We start from the raw sequence: 13,186 nt of genomic DNA on the forward strand, positions 1-13,186 counted from the left end.
AGCCTAATGAGGGGCCGGGCGGGCGCCAAAGGAGCCGGGGATGGGGGCGCGCGGTATAGGCATGGAATACGCGTGCACAACCCCCGTCCAGAGGTTCTGGCCGGCCTGCCAGGGCGCCGGCGGGAGCTGATGCTGCGGCTGGCGTGGCGCCCCGTCGTGGGCAGCCGGCTGCTGCTGCTTGCGGCCACCTCGGCCGCGACGCCCGCCCCGGCGCTGCTGCTGCTCGGCGGGGGGCGGGGGAGGGGGCCTGCGACGGTGCCAGGTAGGGGAACCCGGGCGGCGGCGGCGCCTGGAAGGGGCCCGGGGTGGGCCGCGGCAGGGGAGTCGGGGCGGTGGGCGGCGCACCGCCACGGGTACCGGCGGTGAGGGCCATGTGGGTGGCCCGGGTGCGCGACATCCGCATCCTCTGCTCCTCCAGCTTCAGGTATGCGACGATCTTGGGGAAGGTCGGGTTGGAGATGAGGGGGATGTTGGAGGCGGCGTTCCCGAAGTCTTCGTTCAGGATGGCAATGAGGGTGCTGAGAAGAAGCTCATCGGAGACCTTCTCGCCGAGGTCACGGAGCTCATCAACAAGCTTCTTGAGGCACATGCAATAATCGTCAACACACGAGTCGAGCTGCTGGCACCCAAAAAAACTCGCCGTGCAAGAAAACCTTGCGTTGGAGCGCGTTGTCAGTGAAGAGGCTGTTGAGCTTAGTCCAAACGGCGTGAGCGTCATCGTCGGCGGAGACCACCGTGTGGAAGAGGTCCTTCAAGATGGTGGTGTAGAACCAACGGATAAGGGTGGCATCGATGGACGTCCACTCCTCATCGTCCTCCATGAAGCGCGAGTCCAAGGAGCTATCGATGTCCGGAGATTGTACTCACGGAACACGAGGGAGAAGTACATCTTCCAGTCATAGTACGTGGAGGTGAGGTGGTCGAGGACGACGGGAACCCGAGTGAGGAGGTTGAGGTCGCGGATGACGACGGGATCGGGGCCTTCGAACGGGCTGGTGCGGCGGCTGCGGGTAGTACCAGTGGAACCGGGGGAGGCCATGGCCGAGAAGGGGGTGCGGCGGCGCGTGGTGAGACGTCGCGGCAAGGGAGATGGCGGCGCGACTGGTATCAATTTAATAATCTTGCATGCACTCACAATGATAGTACAAACTTGGTAACTGAGCCCTGCCCCCTTTTTCCATAGGTGCCCACATATTTTGATGTGTACAAATTTATACAGAATAAACCAATCAAGTTAAGGTAGCATCAAAAAAATGACAGTGCTGAAAAATAATTTGAAATATAATCCATACTATGATTTTTTTTGTCAAATAAATCACATTTTAGCACTCAAATTGTTGGTCAAAATTATATCTCAACATGCTTGAACTTGAGCTTCTTACATGTGTGAAAGGAGCAAGTAACATGCATGCAAAAAATAATTTTGAAATATTATATATATACCTCAAATGCACCGATATCATTCATGAAACGGGAAATCTTCCCGACTGATATGACGACATCTGGGACACTAGCAGCCCATTTGAGTGCTGTCTTCATCATTGCATCACTCATTCCAGACATCATACTCACACATATCGTTGGCACACCAATGTTCAGACTAGTCAACTTGACCTGATCTACAAAGCTTGGCTTGTGGTTCCCGTGTGACCATTTCGCTTCTTGCAGGTAACCAGTCACGTTATTTTGGACCTGCACACAAACAAAGAGATGTAATCCCAAAATTAATGAGAGAGAGAGAGAGAGATGCACAACCATACACACACACACACACAGAGTGATATGTTGTTTTTTACAAGACAGAAAAGGGTACATGAACTTACCGCTTTTTTCAGGTGTGCTATATCGTAGTTCGTATTGGCTGGCATTTCAGCCTCAATATTCTCAAATGTCCTCAGCATCTCCATATAGAAATTCTTCAAATACTCCGGCAGGAGAAAAGCGGCGCTCTTATCCCATCTTGAAGGCCATTTCACAAAAACAATCTTAAGACAAGTTATCGTAGTTTGACAATTCTTTGTTTGTATGTTAACCTAGCCTTTTATTTTTCTGTACTCTTCGTCTTTCTTCAACACATTAAGAACCACTAGTTTCACTTTGCTCCATGAGGGAAATAGTGTAACATGACATCAAGATTTCATTATAGGCAATATATCTCATTCGTTACTGCATTTAGATTTTCTTTCATCCACCTCTTATTATGGCAACATATATGTTTGTTTTAATAAAATAATAATCTAATCATGCATCACATATTCATTTGAAATTGCAATTGTAACTAGATAGTAGTGAGCATTAGCTCATTACTTGTATGTACCAATGAGTGCTATTATGTTAAGACTTATGAAAAATTCGTAACAACATGGAATTTTAGCTGTGGATCTGCCCGCGCGCGGGGAGGGGGGTGGGGGGCACCGGGAAAATCAATAGTTCACCATCGGATTCAGCTCGTCCACCTCTGGACAGGGTGATTATCCAAAGAATAGTAATATGCTCCTGGTTTGAAGCATTATTTGTATACCATTTTTTTCTTGTTAGAATTGCACTCTTATGGTCAAGACAATGCAGGGTGTTCAATTACTTCTTCTTAAATACTAAAAATAGTTATTATCCAGTACATACATGTTCGTAATTACTTTATCACTTTGAACATCATGGAAAAATCACGTTGCGCACATATTTATTGACTGTGGTTGCGAGTAATTCTAAGGACATATTGATATGATATGGAATCGCTATCTTAGTGGAATATACATTAGATGCATTGACAATTTGAGAGATAAAATGTAGAGCTAAATCAATCTCACCTTTGTATTGCTTCATGTAGCTTCCAACTGTCCTCTAGGGTGGCATGGTTGTCATATATGTCATCTAATGTGGTAATTAGTACAATCATCTTTGTGATCATACTTCGAGTGAGCTCAAATTTTGTGTCATAGTACTCCACCACACGATCGCGGATAAAGCTTAGCTCGATATATCCGGAAAAATGTTTCCACCACCTGTGAATTAATTAAGCAATGTTATCTGAACTAGTAAATATTTAGTCCACATAGAATATAACATCGCTAGCCCCATTAAGAGATAAAAGAACAATGGTCAATTATTACTAAAAGCATGTGCATTCCTCTATCACTACACCATGTATGTCATTATCCTATAATGCACAGAAACTAATGAAACACTGAAGCATCATGAACCATTAGTGAATATGCATTCTCATATTGATCAAAAAAGGCAACCACGTAAGCTCTTAATTTCAATGACGTTAAGTACTAGAAATGTAGTAGTAACTAGACTTTTGGTTTTTTGTTTGTTTGAAGATGTAGTATGCGAGGGCAACCACCCGTGAATCATTACTGGGTTATCTCTTCTGTTTATATGAGAAAGATATATAACATACCTGGTAATAGCTTTGAGCTCCTTCAAGTGAACATTTTGCTGAAGGTTGAAATCCAATTTGGCAAGCTCCAGTAGAATCGGGTTATGCTCCTCTTGTTCGTACTCTAGGATATAATGTAGCATTTCCACCCTCTTATTTGTCCTTGGCATTGGTATGTGAAGGGCACGTTGGACTAGTTGAGCTAGTGGGGTCTTTAAACTACCACTACATGACTCAAGATAACGCCTTGCAAAAGTTATGGCTTCTTCGAGTGCTGGCTCACCATGAATTAGAAGATGAGATGCATTGTATAGACATAATAGTGTCCTGGGTTCATTTGTTATATCATTGATGAAGCTTCCATCTTCACTTTTGAATCGATTGAAAACATCTGTAAATCGATAAATAAATGTTGGTGTTCTCGTGACCACATTGTCAATGGAGCTTCTATTGTTGTAGACATGTCATCCATATTATGAAATATTTTACAAATAAGGTTACCAATCTAATATTGATAACTCAATTTCTTAGCCAGTTAAAAATTTGCACGTCATGATTTTTCTTTCATAATTTTTCATAACCAACTATGTATAACAAGAAAAAATTGTTAGGATTATATATACCTGGAGATACCCAGTGTCCATGTTCCCTCAGCAAGCGAAACCGAAGGGCAACTTCATAGAGGTTGTAGTTACTAAATTCACTCTTCAGGATTTGCCTCATAGCGGTATTAATTTGGTCTTCAAAGAGGTGAGCGATTCCGAGATGTTGTAGTGTATCCACTAAGGACATTTTTACCACTGTGTCATTGCTGGTTTTAAACAACATACATATGTCTTCCTTCAGTTTTTTTGCCCTAAGCGTCATCCACTGCTTGGATTTCTGCAATGCAAGCATTGAACATTTTTAATTAACCAAAAGGGACCAGGGTTAGCTAGGTAAAAAAAATGGTCGCCAAAACCAAAAATAGTTGAAAACAAATCGAACAACTCGTATCTCGAGTGAAAGAAAATGGACCAAAAGTACATGACTGTGTAGAATAACCATATACCCTTTCACTGAGCCCAACTTTCCAACATATGCCAACCAAAGGCTACCCACATGTATCTTTTAAGGGTGTCGGTCATGGCCAGCATATTTAATTTCAAAAGCATGCATGTGGTTTCAAGTTGCTTCCGCTCAAGCATGGAGTTACACAAGACGATTTACTTATGACTATGAATGGTGTTGATGATATACAAAGTAGACATCTGAATATGACAAATCTGTGCCGCTGGATATGTGAAATATAAAGTCTATACACATATTCAGATACTATAAGAAGTGTCGACTAGTGATGTACACACGATAAGCAACCGGTTGACATGGATCTCTAGAGGAGCATGGATGGTAATTAGAAATGTGTTCCTACTTGGGCCTGCAAGTAGTGGGTGCATGGTGTACATTTTGGCACCTCTTGGGCTGGCCTAACGTTGGCCGGAGTAGTAGATACTAGTACAAATATGCATACAATAGTTAGAAATAAATACCTTTGTGCATGGTGACATTTTGTGCCATAAATTGTTAGCTTTTATTGTATACCTGTAATGGCGGTGGCTCATATCCAGCAAAGAAGTCGATCCATAGTGAGGGCTCGTAGCTGAACGCAGGAGTAGCAGCATTGCCGGACGCCATGGAAATTAACCGTTGCTTCTTTGTTTCAAAGATTTAGTAGCTTGGGCTATAGATAGCTTTGTTTGGGTAGGAAGGAGAATGTGTGCGTGAGGCCTTTAAATAATGTCCACGCAATGGCAGGTCCATGCATATTTCTCATCGTTAGCAGCCGGCCGGCCGAACTATAAAGGTGACTGCATGCACTACCTAATCTACCTACCTTCCAGTTGATTATCATGTAGTGCCTTTAGACTCACCCGATTGACGGGCATAAAAGCATCAATTTTCAACGTGGAGAAATCTATTTTAGCTTGCTATACTTGTGACTTGCATTGTTCCTTAGCCATTATGTCTGGTTTTTATATGTCACATAGTATTCTCATGTTTATGTTCAGAATTTACATCCACATACTTGTAACCATCCTCTATATACATGAATGTTTTGTATTCATTTATTTTGAAACTTGAATATGTATCTTATTTTTTGGCTGTTCAGATGTACCTCAGATCAGAATATTCCAGCCCTTTCTGGGTGCAGTTGTTCGTTGTACATATACTTAATAGAAAAAAACTGGTTGCCAAATTTACATTAAACTTGTGTTGTAATCCAAAATATCACACTAATTTAAACTTGATAGAGCATGTAAAAATAATAATTCAAAACTATTTTAATTTGTGTAGAATGTACAAAGAAAAATAATGGACCTGCCAAAGTTAAATCAAAGTTTACTTTCAGTAATGTATTTCTTGTCGCATGTATTATATTTATCTTCATAGGATGGATCGTTGGTCAAAGACCATGGCAGCCGCTAGATTGCATCTCATAGCAGCCGCACCCGGAGCATTACAGAGTTAGCTCAACGCATGCAATTGGCGTGACAATGTATAGTCAGCAAAACACTTATGCCAATTGTTGTGATCACTCATCATGCATGCAGGTCTCTTATGCATAGAGCCAATAATCCATTGTACATCATTTTTCGATTATACTACATCGAGTTTAAGATGAATGCATGATGCGTATTAGCAGCCAGGCAAATTATACTAGATAGTCCCTCTTTCGATTTATAAGGCCCAAGTGTATCCCTAAAAATCATTTAATCAAAGTAACACCAAATGTATATCATAAATGGTATATCTTTAGAAGTTTTCTATGGAATATTTTTCTTGTGATATAATACTAGCATTATGTTGGTCGAATTGATGATTAATCAGTACATGGGGGCCTTATAAACTGAAAAATGAGTACATAGAAAATGTTGCTATTCTACTCCATGATTGAACTGTGTGTGGTGCTTGCTGCCGCTTCCTGCAGAGGAATGATAGGTAGTCACATGTGCCTGCTCCACCATTAGAGACCCAGGGAGTACAAAAGACCTCTAGATAGCTAACACTAATAAATTAGGGCTTGCATTCATTACCATCATTATTCCATGTTATTAAAGTATCATAGCTTGACGGCAACTCCCCCTACCTAACCATAGCTGCCCGGTCCAAGATCTTAACTGTTTTTACCTATGATCCATCGCCTCTACTATGTCGTGAGGTTGGGAGATGCAAATATTATAGCTTTTCTTTGAGGTCTTTTTTTCTTGACTATGTCAACAACACCAGCGCCTTGCGAAATACTAGTTCTCCTTCTCCTTAATTTGTCCTTCTATGTTGATTTGGTTTTCAGGATTATGTGGTCTAGTAAACCATGGTAGTGATTTTCGTTCATGGTGTGTTGAATAAACTTTGTGCCCTATTCCAGATGGGGCGGGAATTCAAGAGTTTTTATTTGCTGAAGATGAAGATGAAACATTTTTTGCTAAATAAAAAGACAAGCACACACATGAGGTACCTTCGGGAACATTTATCCATGGTCAAAGACAACGGCCCGCAGATTGCAGCGATGTTTCATAGCATTGAAGTTTCATGGATCTTATAGCAGTCACTCATGGATCTTATAGCATCGTTGGCTCGGCAGCGGTGGCGGCCGATTCTCTCGAGACTAAGGCATAGTTGAGGATTTACCGCCTGGGCCGGTTGATCCGGCAGTCGGGAGGTGAGGCGGTAGGACCGGCGATTTGTATTGGTCGGTACGACGGCTCGTTGCCATTCAGTAGTTGCGGTGGTGCGGCAGTCCGAGCGACAGAGGGTGCGGTGGATATGACTTCGAGGCAGTACAGTGGTGGCGTCTTTGGCCAGAAGCGTCCGGATACGAACTGATTTGATAGCAGCAGCGGAGTGGGAGGGGAGGCATTTTTGCATGTTTACCTAAGGGAATGTTCCGGATGGTGGTTTGACTGCACGCAGCTGCGTTTTTGTTTCGCGAGACTTGCGCATGGTGTTGTATATTTGCAGCACAAGAGGGTGTATTTTAGGTCTGCCTCTAATTAGGACCACAAAAATATAGAGATTGGGCAGCTGTTGGAGCACCGTTTTTATGTCAAAATGTCATAAAGAGCATTTTCCTTGCGCCTCTACTATATTTTAAATCACGTATTGGAGATGATTTATCTATGTTCATTTTCTCCATAGTTGTCGCCGCCTCCTTCAAATACTTGCCCCTAAGCGTATCTATATGAGGGCAACTATTGCTGGTGCACGAGTCAGGTGAAGGTGCAACCTGGTGCAGCTTAAGCCATTGCGAGCCCATGGGACGGGTCGGTGAGACTTAGGCTGGTCTGGCTCAGCCATTCGACCGGTTTGGGTGCAGAGAAAGGGATGGAAAGAGGGAAACTTTGACATGGCGTAACCATGACGGGGCTTTTCTTCACCCTCGATTTAGCAGATTTTGTCTCCTACAGAACTATTGGAGCAGGAATTCAAAAGTTTTAGTTTTCTCTAAGATGAAGCCGTTGTGCAGGTAATTTGGTACTGGTTCCTATTTTGCATGTCTGTTGTGGTTGTGTTTGTGAAAATTACTTCATCTATCGTTTGGTAACCGTTCTTTTGTTTGGTTTATCAGCATAATGCAATGTGCCAGTTTCTCAGCATAGGCCGAGTAGGTGGGTTTCTTTTCGTTTGGACGTGTGGTGCTTAATTATGAGATCACAAACAGGCTACAAGGAAAAGGACATGTACGCGGTGTACTTTGTGCACTGCTTCTCTTGCCACATGTGTTATTGTTATCTTTATATATATGATTGATACTTTGTCAAAGACAACATCGTCTAGATTGCATCCACTTTTCATAGCAGTCGCACCAGTTGGAATAGTATACGGCACATACCATCGTGAGTGTGACAATCAGGCCTATCTTTACGTAGCTGTGACCACTCAACGCATGCATGCATTTACGTTTCTCACCGTCAAGTAGCAGCAGGAGGAATCTGGTATATGATCTTGTGCATACTGGGAATTCGGTGCGACGTCCACTAGATCGACTTTAAGATCTGCTCTTCACTAGGAATGTTAGCAGCCGGTTGAATCATTTTTAGTATACAGGCCATGACATCTTTATGTTGTGCCCCACTAGTTCAAGATCCATGCGTGCATTCATACTCCATTTTTAGCAGCCGATAGGAGTCACCTTCAACTACAATGTATTATTAGAGGATAATATATATGGTCGAAAACGTCACCGGACTGTCGGACGTCAACCATTAGATTAGATAGACATGTCTCACCTCCCTGCGTGCCCGCACACTTTGTACCATCCTAATTAATTGTATATGAGTAATTTAATGTGTTGCTACCTTTGGAAATGTAGTTGCGTTCAGACACAAGAGGAACATAAATTATTCGTAAGGGCCTCCTTTAAGTTGACAGGATAATACTCCATCTCTGCCAAACAAAGCTAGCAATCACATTGCGCAATGAATCTAAATTTGGCCTCGCGAGGGTGAGCTAACTCCTATTCAGATGGCCACGGGTCTAAGCGGGGAAAAAGAAGAGAAATAAAGGACAACTACCAGGCAGCCTACACTCGAACCCATGGTGAGGATGTGAGGAAAAAGAATAGGAAAAGACTCTGTGTTGTGCCACTAGAAAGCTCTAAGGATCAGTTTGGTTTGCGTCCTCGTTGTTTCAAGCCTGGCCTGGTGCACGCATGTGATCTTCCTGGGCGGAGTTTGTTTAGTTCCTGGAAAAGATCGTAATGCCCGGGCCTGGATAACCAGGCATCTTCATTAGCCTACCAGGCTTCCGACTTCCGGGGCCTGCGCACCGGGTAATAGCTGCCTAGCCTCTAATACTAGTATAGGGACTTGTGCCAAGCAATAGGACTGTCTTTAGTTTTTGTGCGGACATTTATTCCTTAATACGAGTACACCAGTCCAGGTACGAACCAAACGCATCTCTGCCTAGCTTGCCTGACCAGGCACGAAAGAGCAAATTCCCAGGCAGCAATATTCTTCAGGCGCGGTGTCCAGGATAGTAACCAAACTAGCCCTAAATAAAATTATCTATGACCGAACATTATGCATATACGTAGGAGGCAAAACTAGGCGTCAAATTGACTTCTAATGTCGGCTCAATATCAAAAACATCATATGTATTCCTGTAAATCTGATAGAGTATGTGACAAAATTAAAAATCAATTAAAACAACAAATTCCTGGTAGCTAGCATTCATAACTAAAATGTAGCTTTCTTTTGCTATTTTTTAGGTCTTGTAGTTCAGTTAGTAATCAATGTTTTGCCTGATTTATTAGTTTAATGGAATATGTAGGTTTTACGTCATAGTTCGAGTACGATAGTGCTTTCTTGTAACAAGTTTTAGCGTTATCTTCGTAGGATTGATACTAGGCCAAAGGCAATGCTGCCTAGATTGCATAGTTGTTTCACAACAGCCGCTCGAACCAAAACTTTGCAAGGCTAGATTACCAGAAAGGCACAGATCAATCATGGGCGTGACAATGCATAGCTATAGTAATCAGATATATCTTGCACGTACTCTGTGGGTGTGACACGCATTAGATGCATGCATGGCGCATGTTAGCAGCCGGACAAATGTTGGTGGGATGCACGCGAGTTCAAGACAATCTGTTCAATAATTGCGCGGATGCATTCATGTTTGTTGCTTTGTTAGCAGCCGGCGGAGTCACATTCAACTATAATGTTTTATTTAGATATACGGATGAAAACATCACACGGCAGTCACCACTCAATAGTATGGTATTAAGATTGACACGGCAGTCACCATTCAAATAGTCATTTGCGGTGGCAACTAAAAGATTTAATAAATTTGTTGAGAAATATAGGTGTGCTTTGACACAAGAAGTACATAAATATTTGAATGCGCCTTCTTTGAGTTAGGGCCATAGATATCTTGTTCCATGTCCACCAACCCAACCTAGCAATCACATTTTACCATAGATCTAAACAAAGAAAGATAGAATTAAAATATGATAAGTGGTAGCATACTGTCTGTTAGTGGTCTGCCCATGATGCATTGAGCAGCACTATCAGCTTGGTGGACAATTAAACAAGAAAGGAGAGAGAGAGAGAGAGAGAGAGAGAGAGAGAGAGAGAGAGAGAGAGAGAGAGAGAGAGAGATAACAAGTGTTGGGCCTATGCGATTAAGTACTTCCTCAGGTCCTTTTTACTCCCCATATTAGATTTGTCTCAAGTCAAACTTTGCAAAGTTTGGCCAAATTTATATTAAAAAGTATCAACATCTACAATACCAAATATATATATTATGAAACTACATTTCATAATGAATCTAACAATGTTGATTTGACATTGTGAATGTTAATACTTTTTTTATAAGTTTAGTCAAGGTAGAGATATTTTGATTCGGACAAAACTTATATGCGGACTAAAAGGGACAGGAGGGAGTAACAAGAAAGCCATGTGACTTAAGATGCGTCACTAAGCGACATACTTAGGGCGGCCAACTACGTAGGTCCCGTCCCTCCCGCCGCCCTCTCGAGAGCGACTCGGGGGCGACCAACCTCCCCGTCCGCCTCCCCCCTTCTCGATTCCTTTCCTCGCCGCCGCCGGAGACGGGCGCCGGGTCCCCCGCGTGGCCGCCGATGAGGGTGGCGGCGAGGCCCTCAGTCGCGACGCCGCTCAGGTTCGGGCCTAGGGTTTGAGGCGGCGGCCTCTGCTGGTGAGGGCGGTGTCGTCCCGGCAGCGGGCGGCGCTCACCGGGGTTGAGGGCCGCGTCTACTCAGCCGTGCGGGAGGCGAGTTGGCGATGGATGCGGGCGCCGCGTGGAGGGATCCCCTGCCGCTCTCCTTCGCCAGATCTAAAGACGGTGCACCCATGCTGCTGCTTCCTCATCAGTCCGGCCAGATCCGGTGGCTGACTGCGTGGATGTGGGGTTGGGAGCTCTGGATCGGAGTAATTTCTTGGCCGGCTGCGGCGGCCACGACACCGGCGGTGCTCGAGGCGTTGTTTCCTTCTTGAAGGCGGCTTCGAGGTCCAGCTCCCTCCCCCTCGTCCTCCCCCTGCACCCGGGTGAAAACCCACAACTTTGGTTGGGTGGCGGCGGTGCCCGGCTCCGTCACCTTCTTGAAGGCGCCACTTTGGGTCCGCAGGGAGGTGGGACAGTTGCAGCGCGTTCTTGGCGTTCCTGATGGCGGCGGTTCTCTCTTTAGTGGTGTCACTTCGCCATGGCGGTCGGCTAGGTCTGGCTCTCATGGTGATGGTGGTGCTCAACTCTTCGCTGTGTCTTCCTGGGGTGCTCCCGTTCAGAGAGGCTGGAGGTGGAGCGGCTTCGTCTTGCACGGAGCTTCGGTGGAGATGTCAAGTCATGCCTGACCGACAGGTGCTACGCCTTGTCATGCCTGGTCGGCACGTGCTACGCACGACAGATCTTCCAAAGACTTCAAGCTGTGTCGGCTGGTGGTAATTGGCAGCATGGTGCTGAGGTGTATCAGTGGCGACTGCGACGTGCTCAGCTGTTTGCGTGCAGGGAGGAGGTGCCGTTGGGCGCCTTGGTGGCGTCGACGATAGCTGGACCGAGCAAGGTTGATGCATCAGTACAGTTCTGAAGATGGAGCGGTGGCAGTTGGTGGCGGCGGCCTCTGAGTGCACGCCGGACCGGTGAGACCCATGCCCGGCAGGCGTCCTGGATGGGACCTCAGGTCTTAGATGTTAGGTTTGGCTGCTATGTCTGTTCGGCCCAGGCTATCTGTGCCCCGTCATCAACTGGATAGGTGTAGCGATAGTTTGTTGCTTAGACGGCGGCTTTAGTCTTACTGCTTTATTACTTTGTAAGGTCCTGTGAGAATAACTAATAAAGTGGCCGTATGCATCGCCCAGATGCAAAGGCCGGGGGTCATCCTCCTTTTCTAAAAAAAAAGCGACATACTTAATGAGGTGGGAGTTAGGAAGATGACACTGTATATTAGTTGCCACTGCAGCCCGCAGAGATGATTACAGAGTTCAAGGATAGCGGATTTTTACAACAAATTAGTGATACTGAAAGTGAGAGCAGACTGAAAAGAGAGAGTAATTGCTTATGGTCTATAGACTATGGAGTAATAGAGTCTCAGTATAGTGGATACACCACTAGCCCCAAAAATGTGGCAAGAGATTACCGTAGTCCGTTCAGAAAATGAATGACCGAGATAATTGTTTTTCTGTAAAATCTTATCAATAGGGCTCACATTTCCTTTTGATTCATAATAAAAAAACCAGTTTATTTTATGAGAAAAAGTTGGTCCGTAGACTAAACCAGATGTGAACAGTGCAAAAGCTCAGAGAATAGAAAAACATCAAGCTACATTTGGCCTACAGCATGCCAAGTCAGTAACCTAGTGCTGCTTGCACGTTAGACGCACCCATGAATGCTTGGCCGAGACCATTACTGTTAGCAAAGTCGGTCCAAAGGAACCAGATCTCATTTGATAAACCTAGCAGTACATCTTCCAAAAGGACCCAAAAGAAAAAATAAGAAGAAATTATAGGTCAGTCCTTGCATTTTACACGGAGGATATCAGACCATGAAACTAGTTTGAAATTTGGTCCATACAACATGCATCAATACAGTAACTAACCCATCGTCACCAGGGGCAATTTAAAAAGTGCAAACTTCATGTTTTGGTACAATCAATAGTTTGCGTCATCCACCATAATATATTGCAAGTTCAACGAGGTTCTTTTATTCTTATTGGTGCAATGATACATATTGGTATAGATCAACAAAAGTACAGACATATCTATGTGGCAATGCACGACCATCTATGTCTATGTGGCATGGAAACCTCCACGG

The sequence above is a fragment of the Triticum aestivum genome, chromosome 2B (genome assembly GCF_018294505.1).
Source record: "Triticum aestivum cultivar Chinese Spring chromosome 2B, IWGSC CS RefSeq v2.1, whole genome shotgun sequence".
NCBI lineage: Eukaryota > Viridiplantae > Streptophyta > Magnoliopsida > Poales > Poaceae > Triticum > Triticum aestivum.